This window comes from Pongo abelii, chromosome 7 (assembly GCF_028885655.2).
Source record: "Pongo abelii isolate AG06213 chromosome 7, NHGRI_mPonAbe1-v2.0_pri, whole genome shotgun sequence".
NCBI classification, from domain to species: Eukaryota; Metazoa; Chordata; class Mammalia; order Primates; family Hominidae; genus Pongo; species Pongo abelii.
This window is the reverse complement of record NC_071992.2, coordinates 13,448,511-13,462,393: the sequence shown is the minus strand read 5'-3', so window position 1 is coordinate 13,462,393 and position 13,883 is coordinate 13,448,511.

Genomic DNA, 13,883 nt, shown 5'->3' with positions numbered 1-13,883 from the left:
CCGGGTTCAAGGGATTCTCCTGCCTCAGCCTCCCGAGTAGCTGGGATTACAGGCGCACGCCAACATGCTCAGCTAATATTTTGTATTTTTAGTAGAGATGGGGTTTCACCGTGTTAGCCAGGATGGTGTCGATCTCCTGACCTCAGGTAATTGACCGGCTTCGGCCTCTCAAAGTGCTGGGATTACAGGCGTGAGCCACCACGCCCAGCTAACTCTGTTCTTAAGAAACTTAAATTACAACAAGGGAGGAAAAAAGAAATACATTCATCCAGCAAACACTTGTTGAGGATCTATTTATGTGAGATACTTTAAAGTCTGATAGGAAATGTCGCTGTGTATCTCAATTTGCCAGGAACGGTCTTATTTATACTTGTCGCATTGGTGTATTATAAATAGCAATTCTTCTGACCTTCAAAAGCGCCCTAGTTTGTATGGCAGATCAGAAGACTGCTTTGATGCTGGGAAGTGATAGGGCCCGGATAACCTCATCCACTAGAGTCAGGCCAAGGCAGAAGATTATCATAGCAACTAAGGACCATTATGTTAACAGAAACAGATATTATCACACCCTGGATATTTTTGTAATTTGGACGAGGCAGTCTCATTCATTACCTGAGATATTTCTAGAAGCTGTATTCATGTTGTTGGTTAATCTAATGCAAAGTGTTATCTTCTCCAGCTTACAATTCTGATCAGCATCTATGCCTCTGGGATAGGCTTAGCCTATGCTGAGACAGGTCAGATCTTGTGTCTATGGGAAATGGACCAAGGAGAAGCCTTAAAGAGTGGGCAGGCCAGGTGTGGTGGCTCACGCCTGTAATCCCAGCAGTTTGGGAGGCCGAGGCGGGCAGATCATTTGAGGTCAGGAGTTCGAGACCAGCCTGACCAACACGGTGAACCCCATCTCTACTAAAAAATATAAAAAGTTAGCTGGGCATGATGGCACATGCCAGTAATCCCAGCTACTCAGGAGGCTGAGGCAGGAGAATTGCTTGAACTTGGGAGACAAGTGAGCTGAGATCACGCCACTGCACTCCAGCCTGGGAGACACAGCAAGACTCCACATGAAGAGAAGGGACCTGAAGTCTCATGAGCTCAGTTCCATAATCATGCCTGGGTGGCTACTCCATGCTGGGCACTGCCTCTAGTCAACAGGGCAGAAGGAATTTTATGAGCAGAGCCTGGAGGTGGGAAATAGCATGGGGTGTGTGGGGCCCACCAAGCAACTTGGCATTGGTGGACGTCTACAATGTGTGGCAGTGGCCAGCAGGGGATGTGCTATGGGAATAGGCAGAGGCCAGATGATGGAGAACCTACATCAAGAAATACCATGCTTTTATAAAGCTTGGAAATGAAAAGGTACCTCAGATGTGGCTCTAGCCCAAGGGCTCTGCCTGCCTTGGCAGCCACCACACCTGCAGCAAGACGATCTGTTTTTCAGCATTTCTGCTGATCCCTGAAAACCCCTCTGCGCCCTCCAGGGCTCTGTCCAGGTGTATGTTACTCATATTTGCAGATTTAGTTCTGGTGAGACAGTTTCTGGAGACCCAGGACAAACAATGCTGTCTGGAAGAGCCAACCCTGGGCAGTCAGCCCCTTGTTTGGCAGCACTTCCAGGTGCTACAGAAGAGCTGGTGCAGCAAGGACGATTGATTCGTGTGGGTCAAATTAGGGGTGTTGATGTTCTTCCGGAATGTGCAGCAGTTGCTGATAATGTTGGCTGACATGGAAGATCCTGCCAATTTCTTTAATCTTCCTTACTGCTGGTAGACTTGGATGGTCCAAAAGGCCATGTATATCAGCGTGGAGTGCTACCCTGAAACCACTGGATCTTGAAATCCCTGCCACTCTGAACTGCAACGCACAAAGCAGGTGATCTTATTTACACTGGCGACATAAGTTCTTGGCAACAGGGGCAGAGCAGTATGGTTTGGTGCATAACACAGGAAGTTAAAAAATAAAAATAAAAAAAGGAAATAAAGGGGAAAAAATGCTCATATCAGTGAGGAATGGGCAAGTAGAACCCACCAAAAAGTAAAATGTGAAACTAGCGGGAAGAACTGTCTCCAATTGCATGAGAAGAACATACCAACAAAGATGATTTTCAAAGACAATTGTTAAGAAACACATGGCCAAGAACTTTAAAAATCAAGTACAAACCAGGCATGGTGGCATGTGCCTGTGGTCCCAGCTACTTGGGAGACTGAGGCAGGAGGATGGCTTAAGCCCAGAGTTTAACACTAGTGTGTGATGATCATGCCTGTGAATAGTCACTGCACTCCAGCCTGGGTGACATAGCAAGACCCCACCTCTAAAAAAAAAAAAAAATCATGTGCAGACATTTGTTTTCCAGTTTGCTAGACACCAACACTTGAAGAAATATCTCTTTTAGGATGAAGAGATGTTTTTCCTAAAGTTGTATGAAACAGCTTTTCCTCTGTACTAACTCATTTAAACATGAATGAGTCTTAAATTATTACTTTTTCTTCTCTATTGCAAGAGTCTCACTGGTGTTCATTTGCTGAAGAATCAACGATGAACTAAGGAAGTGTGGGAGGCATTCTCCTCCTTTGAGGACTGTAGAGATGCCGGTAGATAGAAATAATCTTGAACAAAAAGGTCCATGAGGTTATTGGGCTGATTTATGGTCCATTCTGGGTCATGTGCATGCCAAATACACCTTTTTCATCCAAAATGCCTTCATGAGTATGTTCTGAACTGGGATCCTGGGGGTCATATGATTATGACTGTTTTTTAACTGTGACTGTCACTGGAGAGAATGCTCCAATTTAACATGCCCCTTATGAAGTTCAACTCATGATTAGCTGTCATTTACACCAGCGCTACTCAAAGTGTGGGTCTCTGATGCTTGAGGAGCTTGGTGCAAACCGTAAATCAACATACTGCTTTCTTCATGGAGAAAGTCAGGCACTAAAAACCTGTCCGCCAAACTACAGTGTGCTTGGTGAGGCGGTTGACACACATTATGGTGCAAGCTTCACCTCTTGATGTGGCAGGGTAACCGTTTGGAGACCAATGTCTGTCTACAGACTGCACTTTGAGGCACTTTGACATATACTTGACATATATTTATATCATCTTTATAATCTATGAGATGCAATCTATAATTATTAATCTGTCTCAATTTTAAAAAGATTATTTTGAAACAATTTTGAATTTATAGAGAAGTTGCAAGACCACTACAAAAGACTCCTGTATGCCTTTCTTTTTCTTTTTTTTAAATTTATTATTTTTTTTTCTTTTATAGAGATGGGGTCTTCCTATGTTGACCAGGCTGGTCTCGAACTCATGGTCTCAAGCGATCCTCCCATCTTAGCCTCCCAAAGTGCTGGGATTACAGGCATGAGCCACCATACACGGCCCCCATATGCCTTTCATTCAGACTCCTTTCAAGTTTTACTCATGATGTGCTTGCTACCAATGGGTCCAAATCATGATCCTATGATCTAGCCTCTTTCTATCTGGATCTTTCTTTGAGTTCCATGCCCTTGACCTTTATGAAGGTTACATTTTGTAGAATGATCCTCAAGTTGGGTTGTCCTCTGCTTTTTCATGATTAGACCAGGTCACGCCTTTTGGACAAGAATGTCACAGAAGTGATGCAGTGGTCTCACTGCCCACTATCAAACAGCCCATGATGTCATTTTGCCCCATTGGTGATGGTAACTTTGATTGCTTGATTAAGATGGTGTCTGTCCCATCTTTTTTCTTTTGTAGTTAATAAGTATTATGTAAATATTCCATTATTCATTCCATTTTTACCTCCTTGTTTTAGAACTCATTGATGTTTCTTGCTGGAATTAATTATTACTGTGATGTTTGTCAAATGGTAATTTTCTAATTGTATTATTCCCCTTACATTAATAAATTGGCATTCTATTGTAAGGAAGAACTTTTGCACCTCCTGTTTTTACAAACAAATGTGTTATCATCCATTCTATTCTTCTATTATTCAATGAATTACAAACCTTACTCTCATTAATTACTTTGATGTTCATGTAGATCCAGATTTTGACATTTGGTTTCCTGTGAAGCTGGATTCTGCATCCTTTTGCCATGTGCCTCTCATTCTTTGAGAACTTCCTCACAAAAAGCCCTTCCAGGATATCTGGTACTTTTTCTGTTCCACGTCTGGATCAGCCGGTTCTTTGAGGAGCCTTAGTTCCTTTTCATGGAGAGTGATATTTAGAAGCCAAGATCTAGGTGCAAATTAGGCCCTTTGCTGCTGGAGTGTTGCTTCCCTGGGCCCTCTCAGTGGACAGAATTAGGAAATAGATGTATTTTTATCCATCAATATATGCAAACACACAAAGGTGTGTATACACACATACACCTTTACATCTATACTTCTATCTTGACGTCTTGGGGTTGCATCATCCTTAGTATGTTTGTTTGCTGGCCCCTGTAGGTAGCCATTCTCTCGACTACATGAGGGGCCTTTCACCCTGCTCCGAATCTATCCTCATAATTGTTGCCATGGCCAGGTGCCACCAGCTGCTTCTGCCACCTCGCTCCAATACCACTCTTGCCAGGCCACTGTCACCTCCCTTTCTTGTGCTTGCTCAGTGACTCTTGGGCTGAATTAGGAAAGAGAGGAAGGAAGCCAGATTTTTGTTTCTTAATTAGAAGAAGAAGTAAGCAAAGGCTACATTGAGATTACCTGCCAAGATTACTCCTTTGTTTCACCTTAGGAGACAGATAAGACAGCCTATCTGTCAGGACGATATCAACATTGAAATGAAAGGGTCTTCAATATCTCTAAGTCTACTTCAGGATCGTAATCACGGCCAGAAGGGTGGGAGGGGTGGTGCTTGTGCATCCTGCAGTGTACGTCAGCCTTGGTTTTTGCAGCAGGAATAAGGCTATCAGTGCTGGCTTTAATGTCGCTAAATCAGCAGAATGCTTGTCAACTGATCTAGACATGCATCATGCCTGATGAAAGAAGATGAAAAAATAGAACATTGGTTTTTCTGGCAAGGGGCATTTGGAAACGTGGGGGTGTTATGCATTGTCACAATGCCTGGGGCCCACTGACATTTGGTGAGCAAGAGCCAGGGATATAAATGCTCTGTAGTGCACAAGGCAGTCCTCATGACAACGTCTTGTCCCACTCAAATGCCACTGGAGCTCCCTCTAAGAGATACCAACAGGTGCTCACCCACAGGGGTACAGTTTGTAATGCTTTAATGCCATTACTGCTGTCATGTTTATGAGGGAACATGGTCTCCAGCCTCCACCAGATGGGAGCAAAATAACCATAACTACCAGAAATAGAAGTGGTTGTAGTAACTGCTTCCACATATTCTAGATACCCACCCACTGTGTGCAGTTATGAGTGAAATTGTGGCAGCTTTGTGAATCCCACAGCCCTGATCTTGGTCCTAGTGGGCAGCATGACATTGGAATAAAATTCAAGACATCAAGTAATCCTGTGTTTTGCCTGCTGTTGAAATTAGCAACTGGAAAATAAATGTGTTTCTATGGTCAAGGATGACTGGTTACCTTTTATGAGCTCACACATCCCGTCACTTGGTCAAGGAGTACTTGCTTGCACTTCCAAATTGATTGTAAGCTCCTTGAGGGCAAGAGGCAGTAAGGCAGGCTTATGTAATTACCCACAGTGTCTTGCAATTAGTAGGTGATTACTAGCCGGTAACAAAGTTTGATTTTTCCCAGCTGGACCATTAACCATAACACTGGGTAAGGGCTCACATCTATTTTTCTACAGTGTTCCATCACCTCACTAATTCATATTTTAGATAGGGCTGAAATCCGTAAATTTCTGAACTGGTTAAGCGAGGGAGAAGAAGCAAAGCCCTTTTTTCTTTCACCTACTCTTTCTCCCTCCCTGCCTCTGATTTATAGGCTGACAGAAGTGGATGCAAGAATGATTTCTGTATAGGTGGGCAAATGACCCTACTGCTGAATCGTGCTACTTGAAGTTCAGAGCTGAAGAGCAGGACATGCAGGCTTGGGAGGACAGCAAGGGTCATAGGTGTAGGCTGGCTTCTGCCATGAACTCTCTGTTCAACGTTCAGCAAGTCTTCTAACCTCTCTGGGCCTCATTGTCTGCATCTGTAAAATTGGGAGGTTAGACCTCACGATCTCTTCACATCTGTGGTTCTACAGTTTTTCGTCTTGGACCTCATGAAAACTATGAATCATGGCCACATCCTGAACAATAGGCAAAGTGACAAGGAAATGTCACAAGGATGGCAGAGTGACAGGGAAAACAGAGTGAAAAGACCATTCTCTGGCCACAGTTCAAACCTCTCTTTCTTGGTGAGTTTTGTCTTTTGTCTTTTTCTTTTTCTTGTAATTACAGGAAGAATAGCGAACAGCACTTATAGCTGCTGCTTTCCCAGCTAAGAGGATAAGCCAGGCTCAGGCTCTGGTGGTGGAGAGATGGTCTATTTACCTTAGATTTACTTCCAGACCACAGGAGTCCCACATTTGTCCAAGACCTCTTTCTTTTCTCCCATGGAAGGAGGGCTGCAATGGCTGGACAATTCCACTCTCAGCAACCTCTTCTGATCTTTGAAATTCTGATCTCCTTTTAACAAAGTACAGTGAGAAGTAATTTAGACTAAATGACTTGATACCCGTATTTCCTGATACTTTATTTTTCTTTCCATGATTATTTTAATTCCTGAAAAGTGGAAAAGTACTTTCTCCATCATTTCTCATTTTTCCCTTTTCCCTTAAAAACATAACTCTGCATTTATTGTAAACTATCTTAAATTGACTTTGGAAGTGATTTGAAAATAAATTGTAAAATAACAGTGCTGTAGGTGTCTAATACGCTTCATGTTGTAGTCAAGAGAAAAAAGCAGTAGACACATTTAGTAGTAAATATCTGAAGTAGAAGGGACATGAGAGAATATTTAAATCATTGTTTTTCAAATTGCAGGTTGTAGCCCATTAGTGGGTCCTGAAATTTTTTTTTAATTTAATGAGTTGCAACCAGTATTTTTTAAAAATAATATAGAATAGAGTAGAAAATACCAAAGTACATCACACACAAAAAAGGTTTGTTAATGAAACATTTGTTTAGGCAAGTTCTGACTTGCCTAAAATATCAAAGCTATTAGAAACTACAAAAAGCAGAACAAGAACTTTGCACAGAGCATTTTATTTTACTAAGAATTCGTTTATATGATTGGTTATTGTGATGTCCCATTTAATTTAGAAAGAGTCTTTGCAAAATCCACTGAGAAAAACAGTTGATTAAATATTTATTGAGTGCTCAAATGTATGAGGAAGTGTGCAAAAATATTTAATGAAAATACTACTTATTAGGTCCTGTAACTAATAAAGATATTCAACTATAATTTAAAAGCTCCCAAAAAGGAAATTTCTAGGCCCAGAAGGTTTCCATGGTGAATTCCATTGAACATTTAAATAATTTTTTTTTTTTTTTTTTTTTTTGAGGCAGAGTCTTGCTCTGTCGCCCAGGCTGTAGTGCAGTGACGCGATCTCGGCTCACTGCACGCTCCGCCTCCCGGGTTCATGCCATTCTCCTGCCTCAGCCTCCTGAGTAGCTGGGACTACAGGCGCATGACACCATACCCAGCTAATTTTTTTGTATTTTTGGTAGAGACAGGGTTTCACTGTGTTAGCCAGGATGGTCTCGATCTCCTGACCTCGTGATCCACCCACCTCGGCCTCCTGAAGTGCTGGGATTACAGGCGTGAGCCACCGCACCCGGCAAAAATTTAACAATTTTACATAATTTCTTCCTGAAAACAAAAGGGGAGGAAATGCTTATCACTTCATCTTATGAGGCTAGTAGTACACTGATCCAAAAAAAAAAAAACACAGACCAATAGGGCTTATAAACTTAGATACAAAAATCCACAGCAAAATATTAGCAAATCAGATCTAGAAATATATTAAAAGACTTAAACACCATGATAAAATTTATTTCAAGTATACAAAGTCAAGTCAATATTAAAAAAATCAATCCATATAATCCACTGCAAAGAAAGAAAAAATCACACAGTTATATCAATTGACACAGAAAAAGCATTCGACAAAATCCAACACCTACTCATGATAAAAACTCTCAGCAAACTAGGAATAAAGGATATCTTATTTAGCTTGATAAAGAGTAGCTATTAAAAGCCTACAGGTAACATCATGCTTAATGGTGAAAGACTGCTTCCTGTCTAAGATTAGAAACAAGGCAAGGATGTCTACTCTCACCACCCTTATTCAACATGGTGCTGTAAACTCTAGCTATTGCAAGAGTGCAAGATAAATAAATGAATACTGTAAAGATTGGAGAGCAAGAAATTAAACTGCCCCTATTTTCAGATGACATGATTATCTACATAGACAATCTCAAGTAATCTATAAAAACGCCTACAATTAATAAGTGAATCCAGCAACCCTGCAGGATATAAGATTGACACACAAAAATTAATTGCATTTCTATTTATGAAAATGAACATCCAGAAACCAAAATTAGAACACAATACAAGTCACTCCAAATAAAATGAAATACTTATGTGAAGGATTTCTGTACTTGAAATAAAAAAATGCTTATTAAAGAAATTAAAGAATATCTAGATAAATGGAGAGGCATACTATGTTTATGGATTAAAAGACTTAACATAGAAAAAGGTCAATTCTTCCCAAATTGATCAACAGATGTAATGCAATTTTGATCAAAATCCCAGCAACAGTTTTTGTAGACAGAGAGAAGATTACTCTAGAGTTTATACGAAAAGACACAAATTCTAGAATTTAAAAAAATATTGGGGCTGGGTGCGGTGGCTCACACCTGTAATCCCAGCACTTTGAGAGGCTGAGGCGGGCGGATCATGAGGTCAGGAGATCAAGACCATCCTGGCTAACACGGTGAAACCCCGTCTCTACTAAAAATACAAGAAATTAGCCGGGCGTGGTGGCGGGCTCCTGTAGTCCCAGCCACTCAGGAGGCTGAGGCAGGAGAATGGCGTGAACCTGGGAGGCAGAGCTTGCAGTGAGCTGAGATCGCGCCACTGCACTCCAGCCTGGGTGACAAGGTGAGACTCCATCTCAAAAAAAAAAAAAAAAAAAAAAAAAAAAATCTTGAAAAAAAGAATAAAGTGTGAGGAATTACTCTATCTCATGTTACGTTTTGCTATATAGCCACAGTACTCAAAATAGTATGGCATTGTTCAGGGATAGGTGTATACATAATTGAAACAGAATAGAGAATCCATAAATTAACCTATATAAATATGAAAGAACCCATAAATAAACCTATGTAAATACCTCCAACTGCTTTTTGACAAAGACGCAAAAGAAAGCCTTTTCAACAAATCGTACTGAAGTAAGTGGACATGTATAGGCAAAAAAATAAACCTCAACCCAAACCTCTCACCTTATGAAATTTAACTCAAAATGCATCATATTTGTAAATTTAAAATGTAAAACTATAAAACTTTTGGAGGACAACAAAGGAAAAAATCTTTGAGATGTAGGCCTGGGCAACGAATTCTTATACTTGACATCAGAAGCATGATCCCATAAAGGAAAAAATAGATAAAAAGTAAACTTTACTATGAGAAAGTCCATGTGAGGAGAATGAAAAGGTAGGCTACAGATTGAGAGAAGTATTTTCAAATAACATATGATAAAAGACTAGTACCTGGAATATACAAAGATCTCTCAAAACTCAATAGTGAAAAAAAAAACCCCAGTCTACTTAGAAAGTGGGCCAAAGACATACACACATTTCACTAAATAAGATATAGATACGGCAAACAAGCACACAAAAAGGTTTGGCATAATTAACCACTAAGGTAATGTAAATTAAAACCACAATGAGATGTTACTGCATGCCTTTCAGAATTGCTAAAATAAAAAGTAGTCACAACAGTAGTCAGGTGTGGTGGTGCGTACCTATAAGACTGTGCGAGCCCAGGAGTTCAAGTTCAGCCTGGGCAACATAGTGAGACTCTGTCTCTAAATAAGTAAATAAAAACAGTGACAACACAAAAAGCTGATGAGGATGCAGAGAAACTGGATACATTACTGGTGGCATTGTAAAATGGTATAGCCACTCCAGAAAATAGTTTGGCAGTTTCTTATAAGACTAAACATGAGATTGCCATATGACCCAGAAATTTCACTCTTGGGCGTCCATCCTAGAGAAATGAAAATGTGTATTTGCACAGAAAGCTGTACATGAATGTTCATAATAGCTTTATTTATAATAAACCCAAGCTAGACACAACTCAAACGCTCATCAGTATATTAGTAATCTGTACTGTGGAATAGTCCTCAGCAATGAAAAGGAACAAATTGTTGATACATGGACCAGCTTGGATGAATCTCCAGGGAAATCAACTGCAGGCAAAGCCAATCCTCAAAGTTTACATGTAGGATTCCACTTATATAACATTCTTGAACTGACAAAATTAAAGAAATGGAGAACAGATTCGTGGTTGCCAGGGGTCAAGGACCATGGTGGGACTGGGGTTGGGGAGGAGAAAAGCCGGGGAGAGGGGAGGAGCTGTGGTTATAAAGGACATGAAAGATCCTTGTGGTTCTATATCCAGACTGGAGCCAGGAGCAGTGGCTAATGCCTGTAATCCTAGCACTTTGGGAGGCTGGGGCAGGAGGATCGCTTGAGTCCAGGAGTTTGAGATCAGCCTAGGTAATGTGGTAAAATCCCACTTACGTAAAAAAAAATACAAAACATTAGTCAGGCATGGTGGCACACACTTGTGGTCCCAGCTACTTGGTAGGCTGAGGTGGGAGGATTGCCTGGGCCTGGGAGGTTGAGGCTGCAGTGAGCCATGATAGCATCGCTACACTCCAGCCTGGGTGACAGCGAGACCCTCTCTCTCAAAAACAAAGTAAAAATCATATCCTGACTGGATTAACGCCAATATCATGGTTGTGATACCGTATTCTAGTTTTGCCTGATGTTACCATTGGGGAAAACTGAGTCAATGTTACATGGAACCTCTCCGTATTATTTCTTACAACTTCATGTGAATCTACCATTATTTCAAAACAACAGTTTAAATTGTAAAAAGGAAACGTGAGGACTCTCTGGTCTTAGATGCAAGCAAATGGAGTAAAAAATGTAGAATTTGGGCAAAGACTAAAATAACAATTGGAGGATTCTAAATAGCTTGGTGACAATGACATGCTTTCTCTTTCTACATTCCCACAGAGTACTTAGTCCCAGTCATACCCTTGCCCATAGAGGCACTCAATAATTTTGTCCTATGTGTTATTATTAGTGTGGAATAGACGTTGCCCTGTCAGGCAGTTTAATGTATGAATGTAAATATAAATCACATATGTATAATAGGCAGCTCAAGTGTGGTTCTGTGTGAAAAAGCCAATATTTTTTTTTGTGAAAGGACATGATAATTATCCTTGAGAACAGAAGGAAAACATAACCAGAGTCCACATTTATTTTGGGGTGCACAGCTGTGTTTCCTTCCCATGCAGGTTTTGCTTGTTCACTTGCTTTTGCCTTATTCCATAGGATATCCTTCAACCACATTCATTAGCCTAGGAGGCAGGAGAGTGGAATTCCCGTGTGTGAAGGAAAGGGTTTACACCCGTATTTCTGGGGCCCTAGGGCTCTCAGGAGATGCTTCAGGGAGGGGGAATGGGTACAATTTCTATCTCGGGCGGCCTATTTTCTACCAACCTGTCCATGGCTTCACACTGGATTTGGTTTAAGAACAGATTCCATGGCTCATAAAATGTTAGAAAACCACCAGCGGCTCCTGTCTGAGTTCAGCTGCACAGGACTGAGGTTGCAGCTGGAAACCCGGGCCTCTGCATTTCCTGTCTGGGGAGGGAGTGCAGAGGCTAAGATGAGGCGTGAGTGGTGTCCTGGAGGGCTGGAATGAGTGCCCCCTGTCACTGTCTGTCTGGCTCCTGCCACCGACAGCAGAATGTCACTTATTCAATGTTGCTTGCCCAGGGAGGACAGAGTGTATCCTGCCTTACAGAAGCCCTGGGGCAAAGCCATGATATTTCAAAGCAGGAAAATCAACCAGGGTGAGAGGGATGTTTTTCTGGAGAAAACACTGTTTAAAAAATGTTTGTTTTCAAAGTCTGTGTGTGTAATATAGTGTGTGACCAATAGAAGCGATGAGAGCCCAAGGTGGTGAGGTGATTGATCAATCAAAGAGAAAAGCCCCTGGAAAATTTGCGTGAACAAATACTTAGTTGCATGAGCAAATGCGCAGCAGTGTTCAAAAAGATCTTATGAAAATATTTGGGAGATGGGAGGTGGCAGTTGCAGTGAGCCAAGATGGTGCCACTGCACTCCAGCCTGGGTGACAGAGTGAGACTCTATGTGAAAAAAAAAAAATTGGGAGAAATCTTTCAGTAATAGGTTCAATAAATAATTGACTAATGATGAAAAATTAATAATATAATAATTTATAATAAAATGGTATGATGATAATAAAATCAGTGAAATTTCACCTGGCTAATTCCATGTTCAAATGAGACCAAGATGTTGACCAGAAGGCAATCCACACGGTGACTCTGGAAGGCAGCCCGGCTGAAGCAGTGACTGGTTTTTCTTCCTCATCAGCTCCAGCAGTGCAGGTGGTGATGTGTGATGTTTGGATGGCCGCTGGAAAACTAACCCTCCTCTGGTGGTGAAGAGTTTCCCTTTGATATGTCTGGGGCTTCCTGAAACCTTTCCAAGACCCTTCAGCACTAATGTTAGGGTCCTCAGCCTTACAGACCCTCCTTCAGCATGGGAGTAACGGTAAATACCAGCCGGAGGAGGCAACAGAGATGAAAAGGAAGAGCACGTGTGCCTGCCCTTCATGGTGCCACCAGGAAAGCAGGGGGTCTTCAAGGCCAGGGCCCAGGGAGAGCACTTTGGAGATGAATTTCTACCTCCTTGATCTCCTGTGGTGCTTAATTAAGGCCTCTTGAACTTGCTGGGCTAGAGAAAGATGAGCTGCGACCCTGGAGTTAAATTCCTAGGAGCGCTTTGATGTTACTTTCTGGGGACTTGGGTTTTGGAATACTGCAATCCAGCCTCAGTGTCTCTGTCCACAATGAGCAGCTTCCTCAGGAGCTTGGTCAGCCTCGATTTGTTGGGCACGGGGTAGAGGTGGGGGAAAAGCACTGGTAGGAAATAAGCCCAAACCATGAATCACCCCTTTCCTCCTAAAGAAGCTACCGTTAAGAGTGAATTGGCTGAAATTTCCAGAGGGCTTTTGGCCACCAGCACTACAATTAGGAAAGAAAACCAACCGATAAAAACAAATCTAAACCACAGACTAAATCACCACTTCATGATAACCCACCCAAAAAGAGCACAATCCAGCCAGAACTGATTCCCGGCACAAGACCAGCCTGGGCTTTCTGAGCTCTGGAGAGGTCTAAGAAGATCCCAGAGGACCAGGAGAGGTGAGCTCGGACAGGGATTGTGTTGTCAGATTTGCCCAAGGTGTTCCTAGCATACACCGGGTGCTCCCGGCTAACTCACAGGAGCCTCATTCATTCTCGAAAGCATCCCAGTTTAGATCATAAATTATATGATCATCTTAAGAAGAAAAGAAAGCAAGCCACTGAAAATAACCTGCGGACTCAAGACTTCAGCAAGTCGGCTCTCAATTCTCTGCCTGTGCGACTTTTGCTTGGGGTTGGCGAACCGTGGCCTGAGGGACAAAGTCTGCCCTGGTCCTGCTTCGGTATGGCCCACGAGCTAAGAATGGTTTTTACTTTTTTTTTTTGTTTGAGACGGAGTCTCGCTCTGTCACCCAGGCTGGAGTGCAGTGGCGCCATCTCGGCTCACTGCAAGCTCCGCCTCCCGGGTTCACGCCATTCTCCTGCCTCAGCCTCCCGAGTAGCTGGGACTACAGGCGCCCGCCACC